Below are 6898 nucleotides of genomic sequence, written 5' to 3'. Positions count from 1 at the left end.
GTTGGCAGGGTACAAGTGTGTGCCCTAGATTAGGTAAACTATGTGAAATCTTTTACTCGTTCATAATGATTAATGTCTATTTTTGCCAGAGATACAGATAACAATGGAAGATAATTATCTTTTTTATACATATATTCATCGGTAATTATTATCTGACCTTTAAATGTAAATGAATCCTTATGTAGTGTACTCCATGAGTATCTGTGTGACAGTCACTCGCAAAAACATTTTGACAAGACTCTTAACATTCAATGAGTATAGGATATATATATATATATATATATATATATATATATATATATATATATATATATATATATATATATATATATATACCGTGACTCCTGATGCTGGGACAGTGATCTAAACTCACTATTTCTTGAACAGATTTGATGCTGTACTTTGTCTAGTCACAAGTAAGTGTTTGTTCTTTAAAAGATTCAAATCACAGTATCAGGTATCCAATACATCCAAGTTCAGCTGGCTGTATAAGAACCTGAGACAGCATCAATGTGTAGCAGAGGTCTGCTATTTGCTATACTTTATAACCATGTATTCTCTTGCTTGTTAGAGGCATTAACATGAATGAAGAGGACTGTTAAATATTACATGAAGTGACCTAGTAACAATGATGCTTGAACGTCGGAAGTTGTTGCAAGACCTCCGCATTACACAGGCACTGTTCCTGGCTCATGCGTGGCCAAGTGCACACTCGTCAGCCATAGTTTCTGTGCACTCTTATTCTCATCCCAGATGTAGTAGAAAATCGTAACTACGGCTTCATGTCAAAGAAAGACCTGTTGTTGGCACCGTGAAGCTTTTCTAGTCCTATAACGCGTCTGACACCAACCCCCATGTTGATCACGTGATCACTCCGTGTGTATGGATGCGGGCCTGTAGCCCGCTCCAGTACCTTCCTCCCTCGTGTTGCTCTTATAGGGGAAGGTCATGTCGGTCCGCTATCTCCACATGTTTCTTCGATAGGCCTATTTTCGGTCTCACAGACCCAACGTTTGTATTTGAGTATATATATATATATATATATATATATATATATATATATATATATATATATATATATATATATATATATATATATGTGTGTGTGTGTGTGTGTGTGTGTGTGTGTGTGTGTGCGTGATTTTAGTGAATACTGCCCTCCAAAGTGAGTTATAGTGAAATTATGAAATCTAGAGATGATAAGTGTTACTGATGACCTTCGTGAGTGGTGAGGGTGATGAACTAATGTGTTTTTCTTTGCAGGTACTGAATAATCTTTTCTAGGGGTATAGCCTTATGGAGGAACAAACATCTTTTATTGTGCATTTACAGGTGTAAATAATCATTAAAAAAATATGATTCATTCCGTGTATGTCCATTTACGACTGAAAAAACTAAGTAATGATGCTTTGGAAAGTAGTAAATTAAAAAAATAAATAAATCGGGTTGGAAATCAAGGGGTATAGCCTTAGGGAGAAATAAACATCATTTATTGTGCATTTACAGATGTAAGTAATCATAAAAAATATATATATATATTATTCCATGGATGTCCATTTATGACAAAAAACTAAGTAATGATGCTTTGGAAAGTAGTCAGTAAATTAAAAAATAAAATCGGGTTGGAAATCAAGGGGTATAGCCTTAGGGAGGAATAAAAATCGTATAGTGTGCATTTACAGGGGTACATAACTATAAAATAACTAATTGCATGTACATTATTATTTGACTCTAAAAAAAAGTACCCCTTTTTTGTCAATCTCCATTACAATGAGCTGTTGTGCCAGAGGGTTGTACCTGCCCCAGCTGATGGTCCAGGGACCTGGGAGAGTGTGAGCATAAGGACAAGTCCTTAGCTTTCATTTAACAAGTTTATCGTTTGGTAATCTTTGAACATGTAATAATTATTGCCATTTTACGTGTTTAATTTTAAAGTCACCCCAGAAGTGTTAAGTTTTCTTTTGATTATGGTATTTGGGTGATGAAAATAAAGTAGAAAGGGTATATTTTCCGTGTGTATTTTTGAATTTATTAAATTTTGATTGCAAATGTGATTTTTTATTTTTCCAAAAATGGGTCTGTCACACTCGACGTTTGTGTTAAATGGAGTAACACTGGACGTTTGTGTTCTAGGGCTAGGCTGCACGAGTGTCACTGCAAAACGATTCTTCTTGCACGCTAACAAAGGTTCATAGTTAACACTGGAAAACATGTCATCGTTCGGTGTGAGCTCCTGGTTGTCTCCTTCCAGTCAGAGTACGATAAGCGGTGGGCAAAAACTTTAACTCCTTAGTGTACCAGTCACTGTACTCTAGGACGTATTCCAGATGGAACTGGAGACTTTGTAGCACCTCGTCCTGAGCGATTTATACTGCATATGGTCTACCTTAACAAATTCTTGTATGTAACTTGCATCTTTTTAATACTGACCCAGTCTGCATCAGTGACATAAAAGAGGATACTTGGGTGCAGCGTGAAGGATAAATCATCAAGGAGGTATTAGACAGCCTCTACAAGTCTATAAGAACACAACCTTCAGAACTACATAAAGAAAGAACACTTATTCACAACTAGGAAAAGTACAGCGTGGAATTCCGGCCGGGAAATAAAGACTTAGGATCACTGTACATTACTGTGATCCCGGTGTGAGCGCCAGGCCTGTAGTCTCGTATGCTTACGATATCCCCTGGCTCATTTTCTTACCGGTTTATTCCTAGGTATGAAGCAGTAATATTCTCCTGTATGTCATGTGCAAATTATATAGATGTTATGTATGTACTGTGGCGGTGGGCTTGTGCAAGCCTGACATGCTCCGCTGTCCATATATGAACGGTATTTTATGGGTCCTGAAGGGCAAATTATCGGTAGGGCTGAGATGTGTCTCCCCCCCACCCAATGCACCACACATGGGCACAAGGTACATGAGTGGAACGATTTTGGAGTGAGAGGTGCATGTCAGACTCTATACTCTAACGGCCCTATTAGCAAAACAACTGAGTCAGCCGAGGTGTAAGGGGCAACCTCCTTATTTTTAACGGTGGCTGGAACACCTGTGATGGTTAGGTGTTACCCACCTGCATCCCACATAACAGCACATTCAGAGACGATGCATAAGGTCAGGCATGCTCTATTATCATCACGTTTCAATAAATATCGTCAAAAATTGGGGTTTGTCCAAACTTTCGCGCAATCAGTTTTAACCTAACAGTCCAATGACGTACTTTGTATTTCATTCTTGCTACCACTAAGCGATCTGAGTCAGCTTACGGCAAGAAATTAGTTTGTGGATAGATTAATGAGGACCGTTTCTAAACTCGTCACTAAAAATGTAATCAGCTCTTCCGAGCTTAACAGTATCGTCCGGATGTAACAAGATAAATATAAAGCTTAAGTCTTTGAGCCGAATGGGTCAGAAATACGGCCCTAAACCCTTAAAATGACTAGACATTGCACTCATCCGACCCTGCCGCCACCACCCTCACACCCTGCCAAGACAAGGTGCGGACAGGGACACCAGGAGGGGGCGAGCGGCATTGTTATAAAACCCAGGGCGATCCACGGGGACGCCTGGGGACCAACGAAACAAGAACTAAGGTTCTTTAAACGTTATTTAAGTGACTTCGCGACTCACCATCAGTTGCGACACACTTCACTTCCACTTCACTTCATGTTACTTCACATCAGACACACGGCTATAGCAAGTGACCTCCACATCACACTATGTACACATTCATACGTTAAGTCCACCTTTGCTGCTCCCTTACCTCTCGTCGTCACCTCGACGAATTTTTTCTGAAAATTTTATACATTGCACGAAGAAATATCTCCTCTGTGGGAAGCAAGAGACCAGGAAACGACAAAACACTCACTCCCGACAAACCAGAAGCGACCACCGACCACCAGACGCAGGGTACGATACACACAGATGCCTGGGGTTATGATGGTCATTACAATCACACACACGCTTGCTTAAAACACAACTTGGATTTCACTATACAGCAAGAACACTGCTTACTTTAAATAACCTATTTGCTTCGCGGCGCATGCCCACGAAGTTTCCAAGCATCGCCTCCGTCCGGTAGATAAGGTCGCCCCGATAACCCGTTTGACCTTTTATCTTTGCCTATCGAGGCGTCCTAGGGTTAGACGGTGGCGAAACTCACAAGTATGTACAGTATCTCCTAAGTCTTTGATATGTTGCTACGATACGTCACTGTAGCGTTATCAAACACCGCCACCAATATTTTGTAACGTCAAATAAATTAACAAAAACACATAATAATAATATAATAATAATAATAATAATAATAATAATAACAGTAATAGTAATAGTAAAAATCATAATAGTAATAATAATGTGATAATAGTAAAAATCTATAGAGCTAAAAATTATTTATTTACACCAACAGCGGCAAAATATTATGATGTGAGTACGTGCACATTGTTGTTCTGTTGCAAATTTCCGAGTCTGTGAGGCGTTGAGGGGTGCGTGATGTGATGTGATGTGGCCCCCACTGGGACACTGTAACGCTTGGCTCGTTAGCTCGGGATAACTATATTCATTTATTTGTCTTACTAATCCAGACTAAGCGTTATTTTGGCCGTATTATCTCTGGTTAAGGAGGGGTCCCTACCACCTTTTTCGCAGCGATTCAGTTTGCTAACTAAACCTTGCCATCTTCTGGTATGTTATTTGCAACTTATCAATATAGGTTAGATTAATATCAACAGAATATTATCATGCCATATACAGAACTAGCCTGATAAGGAAGAGGTATTCAGTGGCCTCTATATAGAAGGTTCGTAGCACTTCTTCCTTCCCTGTTTATCTCTTATATATGTCGTTATTACTCTCTTATGTGTATTGATGCAGTTTATATCTATATACAACAAATGACACAAGAAGATACCAAGGCATACTAAACAATATAAACCTCCTTGGAAAATGTGCTAAGGAGTAATCTTAACCGACGAGAACTAGGGCCATTTATAAGAAGCCCTTGTGAAGCCTGTGGTCGGTGCTCGTGCTCAGTCGCCGAGCTCCAAATTGGCCCCGTTTTACATGGTGTTCTGCCACACACGACCGTCGCGTCTGTGGGTGGATTTGGAGAAAGGCGGAGAGTAATCTTCTAACATTTCACCATGATGGCGAGTTAGGAGACGAGTAAGGGTATCATGGGTTAATTTTCTAACATATCATCATGATGCCAGTGAGTTAGAAGAGGAATACATTATGACTGGTTAATTTTCTAACATTTCACCATGATGATAGCGAGTTAGGAAACGAACAGGGTATTATAGATTCATTATCTAATATTTCACAATGATGCAAGCGAGTTAGAAGACGAGAATAGTATCGTACACGTGTAGGAAATACGGCGAGAGTATTATGTCATAAAACAGCCCATTAATAATTATATATTTCCAGGTTACAAGTGGTAAAAGCTGAAGGGAATGATACAGCATTCCCGACATTGATGAGATTCACGAAAGATTTATGGTCTTCAGAGTAATGTAGAGGAGACGATGGCATGAGGAATGGGATCGCACAGTGGAACATGAAAATCCCTACCTCATACTGTCTTACAGCGTATATGAGAGATGATAAGGGGAATGGAGAAGAGAGGATATGGAAGACAGGGGGTATACGACTACTGAGAAGTTAGCTCTTTGGCGGTAGTTGAGGTTGTGTTGAGAACACCAAGAAAAATTAAGAAATGCATAACAGGGAGTATGTGATGGAACCGAGCTATGAACAATACACAGAAGAATAAAATAAGAGAGCGAGATGGGTGGAGACAAGAACTAGTAGGGGAAGGAGTGTGGTGGTCTGAACCAATCACGTTACACTGAGACGTATTTTAGGTGGTTTAGGAGACGTCGTAGCACCTCTTCCTTGGCGATTAATTTTGCATATTATACCTTAACACTTTCTTGTATGTTACTGTATTTGTCATTTTAATATAGACATAGTCCGCAACAATAACATATAGGATCATGCTGAGGAGTAATGTGTACAGTAGAATAAATTACTAACGAAGAAGTATTGATAATCCGCAAAGCCACTTAAAATATGATTCCTTGTCTACTGGACAGATCCACAAAACTTTAACTTGTCATGATCAGCTTTTGAACATCTAGTAATTATCGTTACTGAATACTTTAATATATTCATACATGCTACATAAGTATTCGGTAACGGCTCATTCCCAATGAATGAGCCATAACAGCCTTATTTACGTTGGGTGGTTATACAGGAGGGAAGCATCCACTGGTTAAGAGAAGAAATGAGCGAGGAATGTCTTATGCATGCGTTTTAATCTACTTTTAAACAAAAACAACATTACATACTTATCGTACTTTGGGTCACTCATTTCATAAAGTTTCCCGGCAGTGAGTCACGGGCCTGCAGATGTCTGAAATTCTTTCCCTGCCCCATTTCGTGTGGGTGAGGCAGGGTACTTATCATGGTAAGGGACCCATGAATCGGGTTGCCCTCCACGATGAGGAAATAAGAATTCTTCTGCAGGTGGCAGAATTTCCATCAATGTGGATGCCTCCCTAGTTTCCAGACTTTTCTTCATGTTTCATGTTCTGCATAATTTGGTGAGACAACAACTACAAGGAACTGTTCCACTGTGGTATGAGGTGACGGGGTAGAGTAGCTGCAGGCGCCGCTCAGCACACCGACACACGACACTACAAGGAAGTTTGCCGCACCTTATACTTCAACACCAGAGCTAGAGAGACGCGGTCCTGTGCTTTGAAAGTGTCTTCAAATAACTTGGCCTTTGGCTCGACATAACAATACGGAGTTAAGCACTACAATACATCATGTACTAGTCCATATTAATCTTACTATTATGTAATATTTCCGTCAGTCTTTATTAAACTGTTC

This window comes from Coenobita brevimanus, chromosome 47 (genome assembly GCF_032717465.1).
Source record: "Coenobita brevimanus isolate Jiangsu-jjx chromosome 47, ASM3271746v2, whole genome shotgun sequence".
NCBI lineage: Eukaryota > Metazoa > Arthropoda > Malacostraca > Decapoda > Coenobitidae > Coenobita > Coenobita brevimanus.
Note: the sequence above shows the minus strand (reverse complement) of the source record.